This window comes from Anomalospiza imberbis, chromosome 2, assembly GCF_031753505.1.
Source record: "Anomalospiza imberbis isolate Cuckoo-Finch-1a 21T00152 chromosome 2, ASM3175350v1, whole genome shotgun sequence".
Taxonomy (NCBI): Eukaryota; Metazoa; Chordata; class Aves; order Passeriformes; family Viduidae; genus Anomalospiza; species Anomalospiza imberbis.
The window spans coordinates 53,368,901-53,394,552 of record NC_089682.1 but is presented as its reverse complement, the minus strand read 5'-3'; the positions used below and the strand labels follow the sequence as shown (position 1 = coordinate 53,394,552).

General features: G+C 39.6%; 1 protein-coding gene across 14 annotated transcripts in view; it reads left to right on the top strand.

Annotated features, from left to right (window-relative positions):
• The window catches only part of ZBTB20 (zinc finger and BTB domain containing 20), a 482,085-nt gene that overhangs the window by 176,479 nt on the left and 279,954 nt on the right, over window positions 1-25,652 (top strand). The gene's annotated exons all lie outside the window — the stretch shown is intronic.

Sequence of the window (25,652 nt, the reverse complement as noted above, 5' to 3'; positions counted from 1 at the left end):
AGCTGCCTTTTTCCTCACAATAGGCAAGGCACGTTGAAGTAGACTTACATCTGAGTTCTCTCTGATTCCTGGTGCTTTCAGCTTTCCTGAAAACACTGAGCAAGTCCATAAGTGGCTTTCCTGAAGTGTAGTCAGTGTCCATAAAAACTCATGTTAAATGAAAGCTGAAGTTGTATACTGCATATTCTGAAAATTATTTATTTTTATTTTCAGTGAAGCCATACCTGTTCCCTGAAATAGTGGTTCCTTGCTCTGCTGGACTAACGAATCTCATAATTTATGCTTTTGAGTCATGTACTGAACACTGGCTTTCACTCAGATACAGGTTCCCTTGACAAGTTGGCTCATTTCAGAGCCTCCCCAAAACATACTCAAAACAATTTAAAAGGTTTAGGAAGATGCACTGTGTATTTGAATTCTCTGCCAGTGAATCAGTATTATTAACCTTACGACTCCTAAATTAAATCAACATTTTCTTTGTCACATCCTAAGTTTAAATTCATATAAAAGATGTGATTATTTTTTAAAATTATTAATAGTTTTACTATTGTTTGTCTGCTTTTTCCAGTTTAGCAGCTGAATTTTTAACTGTACTTAATCTGTCTGCTTAGGTATATTTAGAATTTTTATACATTTTACTGGAACTTTATATAATAGAAGCACTTACATGTGTTTGTATTTATAGCTATACTTTACAATCTGTAAGGCTACTCCTTCTCAACAATTTTATTTTGGGCAAGGATCATCAAATTAATACTTTTTTTTTTTCCCCCATTTGTAAGTGTCTTCCTTTTTCTTCTTGCCAAAAAGGGAAAAGGAAAAAATTAATGAAGAACAAGGCAAGGAGAAAATGGGGGACCTTCCCACCAACTTTTTCTTGCTGTGTACATGAATACTTTCAGTAATGTCTCTGAAAACTTTGAGAATAACTACTTGCTCCCAAAATTTCCCATGTAAAATTAGCAATATTTGGCCATTTAGAAGGCAGCTCTTTTTCTCATCTCGCTTCCTTTTGAATAGTCAAATGCATGTCCAAGCTACAGCCACTGAAGAACAATTCCAAGTTGCATACAAACATGGCGTGTCAGCTGTGCATTTTTCCTGTTTCTAAGGAATAAAGATCACAAAAGTGAAATGACACATAACAGAGAGGCATCTGAGTGCAGATACGAAGGTAGAATCTGCATTGGCTCCATTTCAGCACAGACAATAGGAAAACTTAAATCTACTTGGGAGTCCTGAGATCTTTACCTCTCTCAGGTTAGCAGATGTATCTGAGGGAGGAAGCTGGAATAGCTAATTCCCAAGTGATTTTAATGATTCATGCTCCCTAAAAGAAGGAGCCATGGGAAATATGCCTGAGCATCACCATTTTGTTGTGTGCTGTAGGATGTTTGTTTAGTGAAATGGCTTTGCTAATAGATTTGTTAATCAGTCGTGTCCCAAATAAAATAAAAAGTGCTACACAGCCCTCCTTAGGTTTGGTCTTCTGCAAAATTAAATGCCTCATTTATATGACACATAAATGTGTCTTTTATCTAGGCAGGGAAAATGGAGCAAATAATGACCAAAACCTTCAGTAGCTCTGAGGGTCTTTTGATTTTAAGGTTTAAAGACTGCATAAGATTGCTGCTTCTTCTTCAGGGCTTATGATGGAAAATCTTTGCTGTATTCTCTCCTCCTGCCCTCCCTGTCTCTCAGCTCTCAAGTGATACAGGGCCACAACATTAAGATACGTCATGTAAATGTTGCAACAACCAGCTGATGTGACTACAACGAGGTATTTTCTGTCTGGTGGGTGGATACATACATTTCCTTTGCTCAACATTTGTGTGGAACAAAATACCCTGCTTTTTACTGATTGTTTCCTAGGATAAGGTTGGAAGTTTGTCCCCAGAACCAGTCTGGTTTTTGGCATCTCCCTTGTTACTGTGTGCAGTGGTGCCGCTTAATGCTCATTCAGGCAGTGGATTTGTGATTCTGGTTCTTGGCCTAAAGTGGATTGAGATTCATAAAAAGTAATCTCAAATCACAAAGCCACCATGGGAGGCTTCTAGCTTCTGTGACTATCCCACTTGGGCTAGATTTGAATCAGCAATCAGGAGGTGAATGGTTTTGTTCTTATCCCACTGCCAATTTCCTGAACTAACATAATCTGAGTGTGTGTCACAAAATTTTATTTTCCAATTGAATGCATCCATCCTTTAAAAACAGGTTAAATAATAAGAGACAAAATGTAAAGGAAATTTAGCATCCAAAAAATAGAGAACAGTGCTCAGGACTTTAAAATATATGTAAACATCAGTTCCTGCCAAGTTAGTCATTACTAAGACTTGTTAACACGGGGGATTGATTGAGAGAATGATTGTTGCTGTAGAATGATGATTTAATAAGGGAAAAATCTGATAGATTTGACATGCTACATAAAATGTGCAGAATGGTTATTCTTTGGAAAATTGCAACTTTCGGTTGTACCCTGTACAGATGTGTTTCTTCTGTGCCTTGCCACATTCCCCCTTTTTTCCTGTTATATTCTCTTTAATTGCTACAAAGCATTGGTATTCACCATTGTTGCACATCACCCAGAAAAACATACACACACCCCATTTTCCTTCCTCTTGTTGTCTTCTCTCACCCCTTGCCTGGCCTGTGCTCATCTACCTCCTCTGGTGTTCAGTAGAGCACTGCAAAATGTCCTGCTCTCCATCTTTAGGTGTCTACCTTCTGGTTTTATTTGCTCTTTGCTAGCACTGCCTTCACATGCACTGTTCTGGCTGATGATTATTTATCTGCTACTTAGTCCTAACAAAATGCTTAGTGCTTTATAAGCCAGAAAATGAAGGCTGTCTCAGATCGAGGAAGTTGTACAGGACAAGAAGATGAAACAGCACTTTAATTATTCCCATCTTTACTGACAGGCTGTACTCTGTCCTTCCATTTTTCAGCAATAATTTATGAGAGGTTGGTTTGATTTTATTTTTTTTAATCTGAAATGACCAGTGCCTGTGTAAAGATCCTATTACAAGTGTTGTCGATGTCTTTGGTCTTCTGTAAAGCCTAATGGTTCATGCAGGCCATGCCCAAATAATAGTGATCAGCTTGATCTGAGCTGCTGCTGGGCCCTTTTTTCTGCAGATAGGGGAGGCTGGTGTCAGAGGCTGGCCAGAACTGGACTTAGGCTTGCCATGAGAAAATGTAGGGCTAGCCTTGCTGCTTGTACCCTATGAATATGAATATGAATAATAATAATAAAGAATTCTAGAGTCTGATTACAACAAATAAATTCCATAACACCCTCTGCACTATATTGGTTGTGCCAAAGACCGTAACATAAAATGACTGAGAACAACAGCAATTCAAACCAGCAGCACACAGTGGTGTAATTGGACCCTAAGCACATAAAAATAATGGTTTTAAAGAAAGGAGAAAAAGGCAAATATGGGACCATGGAGTGGTATCAGGGACAGTGTCATGAATCTTTGGTAAGATGCATGAGCCTAGTAGAAAGAAAAAGAGGGGGTGGGGGGTGAGTTACTTATGAATCAGTACAACTGTGCTTTGTTCTGCATGAGTGTTTTAATAGAGCAAGTGTAATATAAGGATCAGGTGGGCTCGTGGGAATGGAACAAAAGGTTTTGTAAAATTAAAGCAAAATAATTATAGCTCTAGGTGTAGAGTGAGCACACTCCAGCAGTTGATAGCAGGAACCTGCTCAGAATGGGGAAGGAAGGAGGGAGGAAGATGCAGTTGGAAAGGTTTTTTGGTTTGTTGGGTTTTTTTTTTAATCCATGCATACACATGCACATGTACATACAAACGTGTGCACATATAGTGCAAACAGATTCATACATGTATGATAACAGACTTTAAATCAGTGGCAGTTTTAAGCAGCTTTAGAAGTCATTAATAGACCCCCATAAAATGCATTAAAATGAAAATTTAAGGAATAGTGTCAAATGAATTAATTAACAACAACAACAAAAAAGAGAAATAGCAGCAGAACATTGCTTTCTGAAGGAATAAAGGACTAAAGTCTAAAACGGAGACTGTCATATGACATGGGAGATGTTCTTGCAGTAAAAGCCCAGTGATGAATATGTGCAGAGTGCCCAGTATACTAATAAAGCCAACTCAAAGTCCTAGCAGCGAATGTGATCATAGGGGGTTCACAAGAAAGCTGTCAGCAATGCTTTGTGTTATAGAAACTCCCATATTTGGGCAGAGCATTCTGCTGTGCTCTTGTGAAGAAAAAGCTGCTTCCTACCTGAATTTCAGAGTAGTTTTACAAGCAAGGTGAGAGCTTGGTTGATCACCAGGTGTCCTCCCTGTGTCTAGTTGTGTGCTTTTTCTTTACTGTCTGCCTATATATGTACCAAAGTGCACATGGATTCTGTATAAAAGTAGAAAACAAAACAAAAACCTGAAAAAGAGTCCTGACCCAGCATGCACTTTCTAAGTTGCTGATTGTCCTCAAAATGTAATTAAAAAGGAGATGTCCAGAAGGACAATTAAAAGGAGGATCCAGGAATGGAGAAAGCCTGTACTCAGGTGTGCATTCTTCTCCTTCTGTCATGTTAGTCTCACAGTGTTCAGAACATGCTCCTATTTTGGGCAGTGACTTCCAAATAAATAAACTCTTTTTATTTGTAGATATGCTGACAGAGAAAGAAGTAGTGAATTTTAACACCAGCCTCACTGACTCCCCATAGCACCTGTAGGTTAGGATGAGTCTCCTTCCACTTGTGCATTGCAGCATGGAATGTTAGAAGGAACATGAGCAACCACCAGTGATAAAAAGAACATAAAGCAAGAAACTGGTTTTGTTGCAGCACCTAAGTCACTTCCCTTCTGTGGTGGATGGTGTCTGGTGGGCAAGATGATTGCACCTCATTGTGGTGAAGTTTGTGGGAAGGAGGTTCAGGGTAGCCCACAGAACTGCAGCTGCAGACACAGCTACTACAGATGGCTGGCGTGCAAGATAAGATCTTGGCAAGGGAGGGGGACAATTAGCCTGCCTCCCACCACATTTCCCCTTATTCTGTAGTCAGATTTCCCTTATTCAGAGTTTGTTCAGGGTAATTGTTCACAGACAATATATTTTTGTGCTCATGGTGCAATCAGAGGCTGTTCTCACTTGAAGCAGAGCACATCTCTTAGGTAGTGCTCTCTGCCAGAATGTGGAGGCTGAGATCAGAGTGAAGCTTTATGAGCTCCATTTGGTGCTTTTTACTTCCGTCTTGTTTCTCTCTCTGCAGGGGATGTGAAACTAGATTTGTCCTGTTTCCACAGCAGGGTTTTGGTTTATTTTGTTTTTCCAAAGCATTTCATTCGGTGGCGCAAATCCAGAGGAGAGTGTGTTGCAGAGATGGATTTGAATGTCAGACAGAAAGAGTTGTGTTTAATAAACTCTTTGTTGTAAACTATAGAAACTTGAGAGCAGGAGGCCCCTGTTTAATGCAAACATTCTGTGGCTAAATTATCACTCTAAGTATTTGCCCTGGAATTTAAAGAGCAGTGAGACAAGGTAACTTTGCTAAAATTGATGTTTATGAGGTCTGAAGCTCAAATTTGAAATTCTTTGGTTCTGGTTCTCCTCTCAGACTCTTTCCACCTTCCATCTGCCTTTGTCTTTTGACTCAGGTGGCTGCCTAATAGAACTGAGTGGACTATAGGACTAGTTAAAATGAAATTCGAAAAACAAAACCAACAAAAAGCCCCAGCAAAAAGAAAAATGAAAGAAAACAACAAAGTGTTGTAGGCTTTTAGAGGAAAAAAAAAAAAGGAAAAAGATGCTTTAATAGTATGATGCTGTTCTTGAAGATGATAGCCCCACATGCAAACAGCTGAACATGTAGCTCCCATTATGTGTGCCACTACTGCCTATCTCCTCTGCTCCCCTGCTTTTGAAAATTCTTTTCTGTATCACAGCACAAGCTACCTATCTGTGTTGATCTCATTTTGAAATGTTTTGTCAAAATGAGCCTGTTATGAAATTAAAGGTCAGTAAAAGGCCAGGCATTCGTTGGGGTAAGCACTGCATGCTGGAAAGGGAGGGGTCAAGAATGGCTCATCACATGCCAAGCTTTCAGATGTGCCTCAGGAGCTGTGCGCATCCCTGTTTGGGAACAGAGACGCTCTAAAGCTTCAGTCGACCCCTCATTCACAGCAACACACAATATGCCAGTATCTGTCACATTCCAAGTCCTTGAAACTCTATTGAAGTCAGGGAATTCAAAGTCCCAGATTCTTGGCTTTTTTGAGATCGTATCATTTTCTTCCTTGCCATTCTAGTAAATCCGACGTACATACATGCATACTTGTGTAGACGTACTGACATCTTTCCAGAGCATGAAATTCAGAAAAAAGGGAACAAAAGCACTTTCTGGCAAAAAAAAAAAAAAAAAAAAAAAAAAAAAAAAAAAAAAAAAAAAAAAACTTCATAGGTTGTTTATATTCCAGATTTATTTTCTTCCATTCACTCTTTGCCGGAAGCAAAGCATAAAGGATTAAGACAAGAGCAGCCCTGTGTATTTGTATATTATATTTATATATAATATACATTAGTTAGATAATAAACCTGTTCTAAATTGTACTGAAAAAAGTAATATTTCCAGTTTTGCTCAGAAAGAATTGATGCAGCACTGCTCACATTTCCCTGCTTTTCCTCCATCTATTTTGGAATGTGATGAGCAATAGCATATAGGCATCAGTAAAGTCTGCAGTCCCTCCCTTTGCTCTTTCGTCTGATTATCCTTCTCCTAGTCTGTAGGAGAATGAGTCTAATCTGGCTGGAGAATTTGCACCCTGATTTTCTCATATAGCCCATGAAGTTTTTTAGATAACAGTAGGGACAATTTCTGGTCTCACTGAAGTCGCTGGCAGTTCTCCAGATGATTTGTTATAAGATTTGGCCTTGAGAAAAAGGATCAGTCACACTCATCTCCTTTTAATTCTGAACTAGAATGACCCATATCACTGCCCACTGATGGCTGCCTAGGATACTAGCAGTGAAATTTTGGAAAATGATCAAAAGTTCAAATATATGCAAGAATGCATGAAACCTACTGTCTGAGAGACCAGAGTGAATACAGTTTGTCACGGCAAAATATGTCTTTAAATAGTACCAAATAAAACTGAAAGAGATCTATGTCCATTTTATTATTTTTCTATATAATATCAATTTAGGATGAGGTCTGGAGCAGTTCTCTCAACTTACACATGCGTTTTTCTGGTTTTTCTAAAGTCTTTTGATTGCAGAGCACTATAAATGATGTAAAACAAAGTCTCTTTTCCAAGTTCCCTACAGTGAGCAACTTAAGAGCATTTAGTTTTAGCTGGTATTAGGACTTTGTGTCCCCAGAGAACAGATTCTGCCCCTTTGATCTCTAGATATAAAAATCACTGTTTCCCAGTGGTAACAGAAGATCACTGGGGCCCCAGAAAAGTGCTATGAAGATGCAGAATGAGGACCTTGCAGCTCCAGTCCATTTCCAGCATTGCTGTTGCTTCTTGTATGTTTTGAAAAAAAATATTAGTGATCTCCAGTAATCCCCATTTCTGAAATTAATTTAAAACTACTTATATAACTTAGAAACATGCATTAGGGAAGGGAAAAATAATTTTAAAGAAATAGTCATACTCTCTAACTTTATCATAATTTCTTTTATGTGTTTATGTGTGCAGGTAGTCTGCAAAATAAATTTACAGGCCTATAATTCTGTATGTCTGTATCATATGCAGTGGCCCTTTCCACAGGAAGGTGTAATCCAATATTCAAATCCAACTGCTTTCCCTGTCTTTTGGAGGAAAGCAGAGGTAGGGACTCAAAATATAAGATTTCATTACAATATAGTTCTGTCTGCAGCTGAAGACATTTCTCTAGCATATTGCTATCTGGAGTTTTCCCTTTCAAAATTTCTTGTAGGAGGTGAATTTTCCAGTTGGTTTGACTCTGCTGTTAAAAAAAAAGCCAAGCTGATTTTTTTTTTTAATTTGATAAAATGAATAAAATGTTAGGGGTAATTAAGCCAAGGAGAGTTTTAAATCTTGTTGATTTTTTTCCCCCTCAGTTCCTAGCCTGGTAAACTAACTGTTTGTATCCATCTTTGCAGAGATAATTTAAAACCACTCTGCTAAAAGTATAGTGTAAAAACACCAGTTTTCACTTCAGAGACAAAACCATTCTGATGACCTTCAAACCTTGCGTGTTAAACTTGAAAGTAAAAATCATGTTTTTCATTATTCCTGTTACCTCAAGGTTACTTCAGGGCTAAGGTTTCCTGTGAAGATCAAACAAGAGGTTTTTTTCCTGTCTAGCACATCCTTGCGTGTGCCCAGATTATGCCCTCTGTGAAAATACTAAACCGCAGATGTTGTGGCCTTGAAGCTGGAGGGAGGATTGCTTGGTGTTATTAAGGCTCTGATCAGCAGACCAGACCAAGATCCGGCTGCTCCTGTCTGGCTCAGTAACCTTGGGAAAGTCAATAATATACTTGTGCCTCCATTCCCCAGCTGTAAAAGGAAGGGGATGCTCTTTCCCTGCTGCAGAGGTACTTTGAAGATAAAACTGCTCTCTGAAGAACGGAAAAATGTGCGTGTGGATCGGGTTCCCAGCCCACGCCACAGTGCTGGATTTTCCTGACAGCCCATGGTCCTGAAGATCCCCCAGAACATTATCCACGCTTCCAGGCAATTGCAGCAAGCCTCTCCATTCCTTGAGCACACCTTGTCAGCAGCTGCTTTGGGAAATGTCTACATCTCCCTCCCTGTTGCGTAGGGCTCTTGGCACAGAGGAGACTTCTGTGTGCTCCTCTCACCCCGTGTGCTCCTCTCACCCTTGCAGGATAGCAAGTGAGCTTGCCCAGCCTGGCTCAGTTGGAGTTTTTGATAACCTCTGCAGAGTGAAAGTGGTTGTTTTAGAGCAGCTGCTTCTGTGATATATTATGTCCCTGATACATTTCTTTTTACATGTTTTGCTGTAACCTTGTTCACACAGGCTGATCATATGTGCCCCAGATACAAATAGGAAGACAAAGTTTCCAGTTCCATCTGCTGCAGTCTAGAACGATTTTATCCACCATTCACTGGGGGAAAGCAAGTCTGATTTAATTGGCACATAAGCTGTGTATTATTAGTCTGATAGGATAAAGTATTACAGGTTTTTTCCTAGTGGGTTTTTATATTTTTATATTGGAAATAACTGTGCTGCATGAACTCTTAAGTGGAGAGGTATAAAAAAAAATACCCGACCCACTCTCCTCCAGCAACTTTCAGCAGAGGTAGGCAGGAAATCCCATTAATAAAAGAAAAATAAAAAAAGCAACTCCCTTGGAGCCACCACTGTTTGGAAATGAACAGTTAACAAATGCAACCTTTTCACTGATGCCCTAAATTCCTTTGTCACTTAGTAACAGCCTCTACAAACTACGCCTCCACGCCTGACCTTAGTTACATCATATTGCCATGCTGTGGAATAATCTATTGTTGAATGTGTACAGAAAATTGGTTATAAGATCCATGACATTATAATGAATAATTATAATTTTTTACTAACTAAATGAAAAGGTTTATTTAGTGATCATATCATGTCAGTGCAGAGAGAAAAATAAAAAATAAGTTCACGTGCTGTGCTTGGATTGAGAGACGTGTCACTACGTACCTTCTTAGCTTCTTAACACTGCTAATGGAAATAGTGACAACCTTTATCTCCCCACTCGGCTGCAGGAGACCTTGGTGACTGCCAGGAGACAGCTTTCCACTGGAAAGCTTTCTACAGCAAGCTGGTTCTTACTAATCATCTTGTCAGTCCTCCCTAAGGCATCGCCGCCTTGGGGCAGGTTTGGGGCATGATCACAACTTTCTAAATCTGTGGGATTTTAGTAGAAGTAGCTCAGGTTTGTATCAGTGTTACTGTCCAGAAGGTTGTCTGTTGATTTCAGTAGGAATTTACCTGGAAAGAAATGTATCATTGAGCAGCTGAATTTTAACTGTTCAGGACCAGCTGAATCCTTTATGTTACCAGGTGAGATAGTTTGTGCTCTTTAGCATACCTAAATGTGGGGCTTAATTTGCTTTCTCTTTTCCTCAAAATTATTGGTTTCTTTAAGTTTATTGTTCGGAGTTCTGCTTCTTTCATTTCTAAGTAGGTAAAGACGCTCATGTGTGTCTAATGTTGTGGTACACATTACACAGACAATGCTGAGAGTTGATCCAGTGTGGAGGTGGGATGGAGATGGTAGTGCTGGGAGCCTTTGAGACACATAAACAAAAGCACTAAGTTGTTTCGAGAGAGATTTTTCCCGCTAGTAAAAGCGCTGCAGAACGCCTGTCCAGCTTTGGGTAATAAAAGTACTTTTGAAAGTGAAAGCACACAGGCGCTGCGAGCGGGGGAAACAAACGCGAGGTTCAAACGGCGGGGCGGCCACGCAGTCGGCTTTGTGTCGCTGGGCTTTGGGGGCATTCCTGCCCCAAGAGGCGCCTTCGGACGGGCCGCGCTCAGCCGTGCCGGGGCTCCGGGATTCCTGCAGGGATTCCTGCCCCAAGAGGCGCCTTCGGACGGGCCGCGCTCAGCCGTGCCGGGGCTCCGGGATTCCTGCAGGGATTCCTGCCCCAAGAGGCGCCTTCGGACGGGCCGCGCTCAGCCGTGCCGGGGCTCCGGGAGCCTCGTGAGCGCCCGGTCTCCGGGCGAGCGGGGAGCGCCGGGCCGGGCCGGGCTGGGCTGGGCCGGGCTGGGCTGGGCCGGCAGCCCCGGGGGAGCAGCGGGAAGGAAGGAAGGAAGGAAGGAAGCGGATCACAGCGTATGAAGTCTGAGAAGTGACAGCCTTTTGCACTGGAGGCAGCTGTGTGGGGTTACCTGAGGACAATGTCTGGCTCTACTGGCTGATTGCTTAGAGCATTAAAAAAAAAAAAAATCCAATTAATGGGGGTACCTCCTAAACAAACCAGATATCCCTTTCACCATGCAGTCCCTGTTGAGAAGAGTATAATTTTACATTAACTACACTGGATAAGTAAGAATTTGCTATGTTCTGACTTTATCCAGGAAATTCCCTTTTAACCCAATTCTCCCTATTAAGTGTGTCAGCTCTTCTTTCAAAAGCTCTGCTCTGCAGAGGCAAATTAGTACATTAATGTGGAAGCACATAATTTTAAGACAACACAAAATTGGGAAGCTCTTAATCATTTTTTCAGAAAGAGTTATTTATTACAAAATAGTGCAACAAACTCTGCTTGCTTACAATTATTTACAAAAATTAAATTTCTTTTTGTTCATATTTACTTTTCACTTTTAAACCTTAACAGCACAATTATACTTGCCACTTTCATTTTCTTTAACGTACTTTTTAATTTTTTTTTAAATTTTGTTTAGAGTTGATTTAAAGTTTCATTTTCAGATTCTCATCTAAATATTATAAATCTAACCTGAAAGTACCTCCTAAGGCTGATCTACTCTTCTTTGCCCTCTTCTTAAATTATTCATAACACAAACTTGACAATAGTCAGGTTTAATTCTGAAACGCTTTATGTATGGCAGTGTAATTCAAAGCCTAAGGGTAAACAGTTAATCTTATGTACAATTAGCTTGTAGCTCTTTAGCTGAAGTTCAGGGTATTTCCCTCACAAATGAGCATCGGGGAACAGGTCCACTGCTGTCTTCTTGAAACCTCAACCTTGAACTCTTGGCTACTTCAAAGCATCCAGGATGGGCCCTACCCAAGCTCTTGGAAGTTCTCTTGTTTCCAAGACACTTGTGTAGGTCGGTATGTTAGCCATGGGATATATTAATTATGCACTGGTTTTAGAGCTGTCAGAGGAAAATCGGTTTTAGGGAAGAAGGGAGCGGTGCTCTTGAAGTGAGGTTTTCACCTTTACATTATGTTTGTTTCCCCATCCTATTTTGGATTTTGAGAGTGCTGTCTTTTGTGGAGGACAAAAGTGCCCCAGAAAAACGAACACTAGGTGTTTGGGGAGAAAAGTTAAATCATTTTTAACATGAACTCACAATCAGTTTGGGCATATGGCACTGTAGGAGAGTATGTACAATGTGTGTGTGTGTATGATATTCCTAAAGATGATTTAGTGGTTTCAGTATGTTTCTAACTTGCCTGCTTCTTAGCAGTAGATTTAGGATATACATAACATAAATGCATTTTATTAGGGGTTGTTTGATGCCTCTGATGTAGTTTGTGCTCTGAACATGTTGTTTTGAAATGCTTATTTGTATGTGAGGAATTGTTAACACATTTTATCATACTATGCTGTGCATTTGTGGGAATTCCTTGGTTTTCTACAATATCACTGCATCATATGAAATGCACACAGGTCTTCTAAATGCAGTGAAACGTTTATGATGTGATATTAATCTTCAATTTGGGGCCCAAAAGTTGCTTTCACTCGTGTGAGAGGTAGCCAAACCCAAGGTGATTTTAACAGATGATGCATTTCTATCCTAAAATGGATTCAAAGGGATTCTTTATCATACTGTTGAATCCCAGGTGTGTCATTTTTTTTTCTTCTGCTCCCAATATGGGTGTTCCTGTTTTGTATTTCAGAACCTAGATTTTCATTTAGCAATTAATGTGCATGATTCAAGTCACTCCTTCTGTATTTTATGAATTTTTTCCAAATATAGTATTTCTCTGCCTACTGTTGATTGAGCAGAATGGGACTTGCCTACACAAAATTTCTTAGGAAATACAATTTGCACATCCAGATTTCTGACTACACCCACTCTCCCCATTATTGCAAGGTGTTAATCTGCTTGTATGATGGTGCTTGCACAGATGCATACATACATACCCTCTTTAAAAATAGGCTGTGTGCCTAAATCCTTATGGGAGAGCTAGGTCTGTATGCTCACTGAATATTTAGCCCTTGTGGTTACTGCAACAGAGTTTTTGTGAAGACTCTTCCATATTTTTAGAAGGTGCTTTTAATAAGCAGTTTAATCCTAAGTAACAACTGAGGGTTTTTTGCAGCAAATTTTAATTCAAAACTCATTTTAAAATTACACATATCCTTTTTAGCAGTACTTTGGATTTGAGTAGTTCCTTTCCAGAAACCTACCCTGGAGAAAATGTTTTTAATCAGGTTAAAATGGAGGCAAGATAGAAAAAAAAATGTTTGCTGTGGCGTGACTGGAGCGGTGCTAATGAGCTCTGCTCTAATACATGAAGGAACATATGGCCCCCATCTGAATACAAACTGGACACAAAGCAGTAATTCAGCTGAGATGTCCTGAATATTGTAAACTGGGTGAATGTGGTTGAAGGTGTTTATAAATGGTGGCTGAATCCCACACACTGACTCACTGCCTTCTAATGTCCGGGGCTCAAGGTGCTATTTGTAAGAGTATAGAAAATGACCAGTAGAGGGAATTCTTAATTAATGCTAACAAAATAGCAAACTGAAGTGTTATGCTATGAAGAAAAGACTTCTTGTGCTCATGACGCAGCAAGAGACGGATTATGGAGAGGTCGAGTTAGGAGAAGAAAAATCACAGGACAAGCAAATTGAGTATTTACTGGCAAATAATTGCTCTCTTAAGCTGTGGCTCTCTTCCTAAATTCTTGGCATTCCTGAGCACTAGAACCATTTTCAAAAAATGCATCGTTACAGAGTAGATGTAAAAAAACCCCTCAAAGGCTGATGGTGCAGACTTGTGCAGGTAAGAATGTGTGCATTACTGCCTATATTTCTTCTAAAGCTTTAGATTGCCATCGTTTACAGGACTGCTACTTTGCTCTGTCTCTGATAGAACTGGTGTTTTGGTTTCACAGCTCTATTTTGCCTGAAAGTTGGGGAAGTGAGGACAGTCTTTTAGGCAGGCTGCAGTGTGTGCTTTTCTGTCAGCACAGAGGTATCGACGGACCAGGAAACAAAACAAGCTGGGAAAAAGTATATGGCCCGGCCTTATTTTGTTTAAATGGGTGCTGGCTTTTATAGAGGTGCCTCTAATTAAAAGACTACACATCAGCTTAATGTGGGGCAGGAACTTACCGCCTCTATGTGTTTGTATTGCCACGATGATTTCACTGGAGGAAGGTTTGTGAGATGCTGCAGGGAAGGAACTTTTTCTAAGGGGCTCCTAGGGACTGCTTGCATCCCCAGGGCTTCCCTAGGTGGGGCTCCCCAGGGAAATGAGACTTTGGGGAACCCACTCTGTTTCCTCCTGTCTACAGTTTGCCTGTTTCCTACTCCTTTCCCTCCCAAATTTCACCACTTTTAGCCAAATTGAGTGGGTGAAAGTTTCCAATATACCTGAGCTTCCACACTTTTTTAAAGTAGACAGCTGTTTAAAGGGGAAAAGTTGTTTTAATAGCCTCTCTGTGGGACAAGCAGCCTCATAATTAAACCCAAAATTATACATCAGATAGAAAACTCTTGACAGAAATCCATAACACAGGAAGCTCATTTGACTCTTCAGGAGCTGGCTCAAATTTATGGAGGATTTTTTTTTTTTGTTTGTTTGTTTATTCCACATGCAAACTTCACTTTCTAATGCTAGAAAAGGGCATGGAGATGTATAGGTGGTTAAGAATACTTTGTCTTAAAATATGAGTCTTACTCACATCTTAATCATCAAATAAAACTATAGCACTGCCATTTTTTATCAAACCTACAGAATGCTGTCCCTTATTTCTTCTCCCCACTTTATCATGCGCATTAAAAGTAATGGCTAAAACAATCTCACTTCTCACAAGTCAATGAAAACAGCACGTATTCCTGAAGAGCAGACATGTTCCCTTGATTTTACAGGGGGTTTATTTTGATTGTACTGACCATGTTCAGGAGTGGAGAACAAGCTGAACACTTGATTGATGGAGGCATATGTGTGTTGGAGACACAGCTCTGGAAAGGCACACAGAAAGTGTCACAGAACCCAGTATCAGATCCTTCAGAAAAAAGTTGCCAAGTTCCCCATAAAGAATAATGGTGGTTTAACTTTTAGCACAGGGGTAACTTCTCATTAATAGGTATCAAATTAAAATTGACTTGTGTCTTTAAACATGGGCAGTTTTTAGTCTTCATATTTTATTGTACCATAATTGTGGCTGTTCTGTTTATTCAGTATTATGCTATTCCTGTAATTATATTATATTTATTATTATAAAGGCCTTTCTTTTTATTATTGCAATAATTAGTCTTTTTTAACTGATAAAATCGTGGCCCATCTGGGGTTTTGGGTACAGAGTACTACTACAAGTTTATTATATAGCATGTGAATGAAAAGTAAAAATCCTTTTATTGGTTTTAGTGTTCTGCCTTTTAATGACTGTCCCCTCTTTTCTTGGGAAGACAGATTTATTTTCTCTGTGCAGTTATGTTTATATCACTTCCACTACATTCAGTCTTCTTTGTTTTCTTTGTCATTTTGACGCTTTCTAAACTTTTCTCATATGAAAAGCTCTTGAGGGTTTTAATGAGTCTTTTACTCTCTGAACCCTTTTTGTTTCTCTTCTATCCTGCTTGAGACAGGGTGATCAGCACTGACTGCAAAACCCAAAGCGATGGCATGACAGCAGCTTGTATAACCTCATTATGGGAGTCTCAGAAGTATTTCCTTTGGACCTCCTGTTGTTCAGTGTGAGGCCCAGAACAGCCCCACTAAATCCCTCCATTTCCTTTCCTGTGTTGGCTTCTGTGGACTTACCGAGCTACGGGAGATGGAAGCGGTGCAAATATTTTCTTTATTTCTGCTAATAGAAAGGATAGCTACAGAATCCTATAGAAAGTGAAGGTTTTTGAAGTCAAGAGAGGTATGTATGGGGAAGTATCCTTGTACCTTGCATGCAGCAAACTGGAAGGATTCCATAAGATAGAGATGGCTGATATGGAAAGGAAGTACAGCTTGTTCTGTGGCTTCTAGACCATCTGCAAGTGACTTGCAAGAGATGAGAGGGTGCCAAATAAAAGCACAATTGTGATATAATGGAGGTATGAATCAGTCATTGGTGTACTCTTACTGGAAAAATCATGCAAAGCCCAGGACTGTTCCTTGGGTGGTACTAGGATACTTCATTTCCTTTGAAACATGTGTTTCAAGCCCTAACTCCAGACCAGCAGTCACTTAAAAATGTCTGTAAAAAAAAGCTTTTTTCCATTTAGATTGTCAAATCTTATCTTTTTATTTCTGCAGATATATAGAGGCATGTTATAGAAATATGTAATACAAAGTCCCTGGGTGACAGTAGGGCATACCAAGTTGACTTTTGCTGGAAGCAAGTGAGTTTTATTCCTGCTTGTCTCCTCTCAGTTCACCCCCCTTCTCTCATCTTTTACCTCCTCTTTTTGCCTCTCGCTGCCTTCCACCAGAATTTTTCTTCTTTTTTCCTTAGTTAAAATTCTACCTGGCATGGTATATTTTTCTAGTGTAAATGATCACTTTCAGCATTGAGGTGATAAAACATATTTTATGCCTTCTTGGTTGCCCAAGAGAGAACAAATAGATTTTGAAAAGCAGATGGTTGACTAGAGAGCCCTAAGGTATCACAGAGCTAACAGGTGCAGCTCCCTATTCAGACTCCGCAAAGCAAAAAAATCCTGTTTCCCAGGCAAACTAGGAAAAAAGCATGAAAAACAGCAAAAAGATGGACATTAGAGTCCAAATACATATATATTTTTAATCATGTTTTTGGTAGGTTAAACAGGCACAGTGTATGTATGCTGGAAGTAGCCATCCCTTATGAAGAACAAGGCAAGCTTCACAGCTAAAGCAGAGTGCTGGAAGGTAGAGACCTGCACTGAATTCCATCATGGCCATTGATGAGCTGAGCCATTTGCAAAACTCTTTTCATACCTGTTTCTCACACAAAAGCAGGGCAGTAGCAGAGGAATAACTAATGTATCCTTCTACAGATCGTTGTGAACCCTGTATGGGAAAGGCTAAGGAAAGAAAAGTGTATCCCAGTGTTGAAATGCTAGATACTGAGTCAACTCAGTGCATGTTTCTGAAATACAGAGAGCAAATTGTTGAATACCTCAAGCAAAACAGCACATGTAGATCATTAACAAAGAAAGAAAAATCATATCATCACCATTACCTGTTTCTAGTCACATCTGTGCTACCTTACACATTTAATATGGAGCAAAGTATCTAGTCAGCCTTCCAGCAGTGAAGGAGCTGTGTCTGCACTTTTTCACTTCTTCTGCAGCTATTGATAACTTCAGACGTAATTTATACTGGATTTTGCTCAAAGTACCATAAATCCTAATTCAGGATGAAAATGAGAATATCAATGCTTCATTATTAATAACATCATTAGGCCCTGATTTTGTGATCTTAAGTTTTGTGATCCAGCTGAAAAATCCCTGGGGTGTGCTTACTGAATCCATGCTGGGAGCCCTTCATTGCTGTGGGTGCTCTTAAGCACATTTGGTCTTGGTATAGCAGAGGACTATGAAATGGTATCTGAAGAGTTATCCTTGCAGAAGCAAGTAACTTATACCAGTCAACAAAATAATGTTTTTTGCATTGCTAGAGGTGGAAAAAACGAAGACACCAAATTCTTGCCTTCTAATTTGAGTACTGGAGTACTGGTCTTCTATTTCAGGGCAAAATAAAGGAAAATCAGGAGGATACCTAATCAGAATTTTAGCTTGTAGCAAGAAACAAGGAGAGGGCATATAATGAGCATGGCTCTGTTTGCCCAAGCATTAAATATTAACGTCTTTAAAATCTGGATTATAAGGAAAGTATTTCAGTGCGTTTAGTCCAATTAGAAAACAGATTCATAACCATAATCACATTTTAAAATTAATAAATGCGGGAATAAGAAAGTAATAGAAATCAATAATCTTACGTAAAAGTTTTTCTGGGAGTTATGGAATCTGGTGCATCACGCTCTCAATTTTTCCGTAAAAACATTTTTCCATTAGTCATCAGGTTGGAGCAAAGTTTATAAAAATTGGAAAAACAAGTCATAAGAGGTAAAACACATTTTGAAAAGTTAAAATGAAGAGATGGATAGGATGGAAAACTTTTTGAGGAGTTGGGAGAAAAGAAGGTAATAGGGAGATGTTTTTCTGCTTTTGTTTAAAATATGGGGTCTTGCTGTAGAATTAAGTTGTAAGAATACTGTAGCCAACTGTGAATATCTGTGATACCCTTAGAGGAAAGATTGCTTTCCTGCTCCTGTTTTCAGGCAAATTGCCTTAGTTGTCCTGGTCTTTCTGTTCCACGTAATTATCAGCTGAGTTGAATGACATCTCCCTACAGCTGTGAGTAGTAATGAGCTTTTAGCATTTCTTTGCACATCACTACTGGGACATGACCTCTCTCCCTAGAAGGCTCACCTTTTCGTTATAAAGGTGTTACTTCTTTTCTTCATGTTTAAGGCATCACTCAGGTGATACAATCCCTTCCCTCTGCAGATGTAGAAAATGCAAGCAAACAGAAGTTCCAGAGAGCTTCTTTAACCTTAGATATGAAAGGTGGTCAGGGATGAAGGTTTTGGATTACTGGGGCAGGAGTTTTGAAGGAGAGCAAAAGAATGGATATATTTAGGATTGTACTCAGCATTTTGCATAAATGATGCAGGAAAAGCAGAGAAATGCCACAAACATCTCCACATGGGGAGGTAGAATGAGATAGAGATAGAATGACAGCAGCTATTCAATACTCTGATGACATCTGAAATGTAAATAAATATAAGGCAGTGATGGTGTCCTTTTGTGAAGGCGTTTGTTTTTTCCGTGATGATCTTCCCCCTCACTCCAGTTCACCTACTCTCTTGTGATACAGAATTGATGTGACATCATGAAATTCCAAGATGAATAGAAATCAGACAAAATGGATGCTTCTACAAAGGGCAGATTACCCTGTCTTTTTAGAAATAAAGGAAGTTGCTGTGTGAGTCAGTCCTCAGAAAATGATGTAAGTAGTGAGATACATAAAAGGTGCAGAAGTACAGAAGCTCAAGTCTTGTGGGAAGGTGATACTGCGTGGCAGATCTGCCTGGGATTTATGTGCTGGCAGCAGGACAGGTGTTGGGGATAGGAAGGCTTTTTATGATCAAGCAGAGTATCACAAAGCAGCACTGGTTTTATGTGTGTGAATGATAGACAGTAGTGAAACAGAGTACAGCAGAATCCTAAGGCAAGGGATGGTGAGTGGGCAAATCATAGGGGGAATTTATGCTCTATGAAGCTATGGCTCAGATGATTTGGCTATGCTTTTTCTTTTTCTCACACTTTTCCCAATTTATTTTGTATTATTTATCATGCCTGTAATTGTTTTCTCTTGTTTCTCTCCTGACATGTTTAATCCCACAACACAGTCTAGTCTTGATGTTTTCCTTCTCCTTCAAAGAGTCCCAAGAGAGAGAAGCAAGGAAGGTAGATGTATTTGACTTTGGAAAATGATTTGATGCCACTTGCAAAGGAAATAAAATATATCACAGGGGTCTGCTGTGGGGTGTGGAGTGAAAATATTGCTTGTTTGTGACAAAGGATTGCCTTGAAGATTGCTTGGGCTTGATCAGTCTGAAACCCATGTCTCACTGTTTCCATTACAAAGACTTTAATGTTCCTGTTTCTTTTGGAAAAGGACTTCATCTGTTTTGAAATAAATCCAAGGCTCCCCAAATGTGCTGTTTGCTTTCAGGCCCAGCACACAAGAGCTGTGCATCAGGGTCACATTGCAGAGGGGTCAGGAGAATATTCATTCTTTAGGTTGTGAGCTAGGTTAGCCAAGGAGTCTGCATGGGACCAGCCTCATGGCAGCAGAGGACTGCAAGGACTTGGAATGTGGGGACATTAGGGCAGCACAGCTGTCCTGTAGTGCAGGGCAAGGCTCCTCCCCAGCCCAGGGGCACCAGGGATCCTGCACAGGTGGTGCAGTGCTGCACTGGGCGTCTCCAGGGCTGTGGTAGGATGAGGGGATCTCAGTGTGACCGAGTGAAACCCAGTGGATCTTTATTTCCCATAGGGCTCATCTGGTTTGCATGTAGAAGGCTGGACTTTAGGACTTGTGTTATGCATGAAGGCAGAGTAATATTTGTGTGATGGTCTCTTGCTTTCAAATCTGTAACTCAGTGTTAATCATTCCTTCAGTGGATCTCAGGCTGGATATGTTCACTGGAGTTGATCATTACAGAGGCTTAGTACATTAATTCAAGTTCTCAGCAAACAGTGGCTCAATATCCTCCCCAAACTCCCAGTGGCTTCCTGTCCTGAAGGTATAGCTTTCTGACATGCTTTTTTCTTTCCTTAATCCTGAGATATCCCTAATCTCTTCTGTCTTCAATCCCCATTTTTCTAGTTGACAGCGGAGAACTATTTCAGTTCATACCTGTGGAGCTTATTCCCAACTTATCATTTTTTTTTATTATTAGTTTCACCTACTGTTAAAATACTTCTACAGTTCTAATGTGTAGAAAGAAAGTAAATTTACCCTCTGAAAAGGACAATACAGTCTTTAAGTATGTGGCAGGCATCTCTGGTGGTATATCCTTGGTGATATATTTTAAGTTCAGGTGTTTTTATTTTTGTTTCTGTATTTGCATCAACTGCTGATGTTTTTACATTAGATTTAGAAATCGTACGAAGTTTTCATTTTTAGTTTCTATTTTTTAAATTCAGCTTTTAAAAGAAATTCTAAAAAAACTCATATGAGATGAGTTCAAGCAAGCTGCTGCCAGCTGGAAATTTCTTTGTACTTTAAGTGGGCTTTGTATTTCTCATGGGTTGGCCATTGTGGCCTGAAAAAACTTGTTTTTCCAATCCATGAATCCAGAAAAATACAAGTAAAAGTGACAGGGGTGTCTGCACTCCTAAGTTACTGATATAAGAAGATGCCTCATTTCTAGGAGACCACCCTCCTCCTCCTTTGTCAGCTTCAAACTGTCGCATTTTAACCAAGTTTGGCAGAAATGCCCAATTCCTGCCCTTGTTTTTAAAACCAGAAATGAGGCAGAGGCAAAAATTACTCCTGCCTTCAAGAAAGGCTGCAGTGTGCACTCCAGAGCCCAGTGTGAGGGTGGTCCTTCCAGCTGGGCCAGTCACCTTTCCCAGATGGGTCTGGTCCTTTCTCCTTCTGAGCTCCTGCCGGGTGCCAACCCTTCAGTGTGGAAGAGGCAGCTGGAGGAGCTGTGAGTGTTGGCCAAGGTGAAGAGTGAAAGAGCATGGGAGGAAGAAGTGGGAGAGGGCAGTCATAACTGGGAAGACTAGGGATATCATGACCAGAACATCACAGAGGAAGAGAACCCAAATCTAAAGGAAACCAAGCCTCACTGATGCTGTTCGTTTTGGGATGATTGGCTTAATTCACATAACCTCTTGCCTGTCACCATCTGCAGAGCTACTTCAACAAAGAAACTCCTTTTTGAGATTAAAGACAAATTGGAGGGAAAAAGACACAAGCTCTGGTCTTCAGATAATACACATGTACTTGACAAACTGATTGTAATGTCTGTATCTTGAATTCTTTATCTCTGAGTGAAGAATTAAAATACGTGTGCTTCAGAAGGGAGCTGCAATACTTCATCCATTTGGAAATTATTTTTCTCCTTTAGGAGACAGATGCTTTACCTTTTCCATGAAAAGTTGTAAATGTTTCAGAAACAATTAATGAAGCTTCCTGACATCCTCTTGGGTGAGGAAATATGATTGCTGTGGGAAAACTGAGGCAAAAATCTGTCATGTGAATATTTTATTTTAATAGTTAATGAACAGGGAAAAAGGAAAGTATTACTGTAAAACACATGAGCAAGATTGTGGAAAACTTTGGCAGAGAAAGGTTCTGAGACAAATTCTGTCTTGATTGGCATCTCTTGAAGGTCAAAGCATCTACTCAGTGTATAAGGCACAATTAAATTTGTCTCATGGTGTAAATATAATCAGGATACTTACCTCTTAGTATACTTAATTCCAAAATGTACATGCTGCATAAGGCAGGCTTGTAGAGCAGAAGTAAATAATTTGAAAAGATAAACTTCCTTTGGTTTCATGACAGCAGTAGTGCCATTACTTTTTATATGAAAACCACCAGTCTCTTCAGTCAGTGGCAAAAGAACTTTGTCAAAATGTACCCAACTATCTCAAGGTGTTGCTGTTTGTGTAGAAAAAACCATTTCTGTTTAAGGATTTGGAGATTGAGACACAGAAATGTAGCAGGCCACACAGCAAATAAAGTGGCGATTGAGGAAGAAAAAAAAACCAGATGCCTCAACCTTTTCCTCTCAGAATCAGAAGATCCACACTCCCTGGAAGCATGCACATGTCCATAGACTTCAAGCTGATTTTTTTGCTATCAGCCTCAGATGATCCAATTGTTTCGACTCTGTCATCCCAAGATCCAAGTTATTCAATCAGTAATCCTACGTAGCCTCCCTTCTTTACCATGACAAGCCTCCCTTTTTTTTTTTTTTAATCTCTAGTAGATTTTAGACTGAATACACATGAAGCAACAGTTTGAGCTGCATTCACTACATGTTACTGGCAGATTGTAATCATATGAATATGTGTGTACCAGTATGTATTGAATAGGTGATGATAATATCTGTGGCAATCCCTTTCTCCTCTTAGACATTTTGACTTTTATATCAGTTCAGTTTATAACTACATCTGTTAGTCAAGCATAATATACATCAAGGAAAAAGTCAAAGATTCAGCTGGTAGGAAATGAAAAATTTATGGTGAGAAAAGACAACCACCCATAAGCATTAGATACATACTGATGCTCAATTATTATTTTAGATTTCTATTTGTTTGGGGCTGGTTTTGTTTTTTTTTTTTTTGTTTTTTTTTTTTTTTTTTTGGTTTTTTTTTTTTTTTAGGCTAAGCTTCTCAAGGGTCAGGAATTACTTTATATTTATAGAAGTCAATGAGTGGTTTACTGTGCACTTTAGATGAAACAGACCAGTACTCCACATTGTGAAAATCTCACCCCTAAATAAAGCCAGATTCATATGAAAAAAAAAAACCTGAAGTAGTAAAAAAAAAAAAAAATCCCTCACTACAACTGAATAACTGATACACACCTTTGCTTTTGTATTCCTGAATAAGATACAAAAAGTCAATGAACAGAAATGGGCATTATTTCATACCCAATGAGAGCTGATGCTTTCCAGCACACTAGCCTTATTTATAAACTGCTTGGGTTTTAATAGTCTTGCAGCCCACCTCATCTGCATCCCCAGAGGATTTTCCTCTGGACTTTAAAAGTCCACAAAGTTGTCGGGAATACTAGACAAGAACACTCTTCTCTTTCTACTTGCTTATGCAATTCCTAACTGGTAACAAAAAGAAATAAAAGCTAATTCTGTGAGGTTCTTTTGGGAGTGGAAGGTTTATGAGGGGAGCACTTGACTTCTGAGAAATCAGAGACTAATTACCCAGCAGTGTAACAAGTTTTGGGCTGCTTGGTTGCTCTCCCTGGATAAGGGCAACTCTCCAGGACAGCATTCTCCAGTTCTTGTGTTGTCTAGTTGCCATATGTGCCTGAGCCCTGATTATGCAGTGGGGTTAGTAATGATAACTGAGATTTATCCTGATTTTACTGTATTTCTGTTCTTCAAAGTGTGTTAAATGGCTGTTGTTTCCTCTGGCACTCAAAATCTGAGTGGTTCATTAGGTGGTAGAGAGGGGAAATTCCCTGGTGGTGTTCCTGACAAATATGTGAACTGACCACTTCCATTATGGCTACACTGGAGTCTGGATTCTCTAATAACTGTATAAAAAGAAGGCATAAGATGAGGAGATCTGGTTACCAACTGGTCTTTAAGAATAAGAAATAGACATTTATATTCTTTGTCCCTGAGCTGTAAATCAGGAGGGACAATCCTCACTTTGAATGCCATGCTTATTCTCAGCATGATGTGTATGGTGAAGGAGGCGTTGAAAGAAAGTATTAAGGCTAGGATATCATCAAAGAATATGCCTCCATTTTTAGTCTCCCTTCTTTAGTGGATAAATTAAAACAGATTGAAATACGAGAAAACTTGAAAATAAAAGCAAATGTGTATGTGTAGACTATGACAGTTTATTCTGAAAATCTAAGTAAATTCTTCCTCCTTCCAAGCCATTGTTCTAATGGCGTAATTCTCTAACAACCTAATCCTCTACCTTGCTTTCTTTGATGTGCCTCCTCGAATTCACTGGCCAGCCTATAGGGTGGCTTTGAGATTTTTGATGTCCTCTTGCTTGGTTGGCTTTCGGAGCTACACCAGTTAACTCTGCTGATCTTACATTGTGCTTGGAACAGGATGTAAAGGGATGTCACATTATTGCACCAACAGTCTCAGCAGGCATTGAAATAAAAAGTTCAAACACACCCCCACTCACAACACGTGGTGGTGACTGTAGAAAAATGGGAAGTAGGAGCTTTTCAGGAAGAAGGCATCTCAAGTAGACAACCTCAGTCTACACCCTCCTTTGAATTAGACATCACATGACATGGTAGCCTTTTTATATTTAAAAAAAAAAGTGTCTAATCCCTCCCCCCCACAGGCTTTATTTTATTTTACAATAATTACACCCTGTATGGCAGTATCCTTCTAGCAGGCAAACATCGCGGCGGAATACAATCCCAAGTTCCACCAAACCGTTCCCACAGTCCAGACAGGGCTGCCTCCTGCCTCGGGACACACCAAGGCAGTCACCACAGTGAATTCCATTCAGCTGGAACTAAGAGACACTTTTACCATTCAACAAAAATAAATCTAGAGAGAAACTAAATTACTAAATACTAACTACCTCAAGTAGCTTTTGAGGTAAAATATGTGTGCATGAAAGGGGTGTAAGAGTCAAATTCTAAGTGTGTAATATAGGCGCCAATTGTAATCAACAGCTTGCTTCTCACATGTTCGGCGAGGAAGCATTTAATTGTTTTCCCAGCTTTACGAGGGAAGGTGCCTGGTGATGCATTTCCCCCATGCGTTCTGCCACAAGGGGTTTCTCATGTGTTATGTGGCAAGGGGAGCTGAAGCAGATGTTGTGCCACTGAATTCCTCTCTGTCTTGAGTGAGTTAGTGATTCTATTTGTGTTTTGTGAGCTGAAAAGAGTAGGAAAGTTTCTGCCATAAACAACTTGTGAGAATTGTTGATACATTAGGGGACAAAGAACATTGATCTTAGTAATACATTTGTCTGAATAAGAACATCAGTACTTGGCACATTGTTATTAACACCTTTGTGCACTCCTTTTCTTCCTCAAAGACAATGTGCATGCATACAAATCTACATTTTCAAATTTTATGTCAGTGCATGACTGTGGGCACAGAGGAGAGACATCCAGCTGTACAAATATACTAAATATGTCCTCCATTATTTGTGGCAAAATTAGTTTTTTTGGACCCTACTGATTAGAACAAGACACATAGTTATCACTGAGGATATCAGCTGTAGGAAAGAAACACTGTCTCATCTTTATACCACATATCCCATTCTTTTGTCAGCTTACATTATAAATAAATAACAAAGCAATTTGACACATGCCCATTGATTAAAAATAAAAGTTGTCAGAGTGAGAGGAGAAAGACAAAAATATGAATTATTAATAACAATATTAAGCAATGCAAAAAAGATGCTTAACATGCAGTAAAGTCCCTGAAAAGTCACTTAGTGAAGGGGAAAGAAAGGACAGCAGTGAAGACCTTCCCTCTACTATTACTTTGTGTTTTCTTTGCTAGTTTGACCCTTAGAGGTCAGGGTGA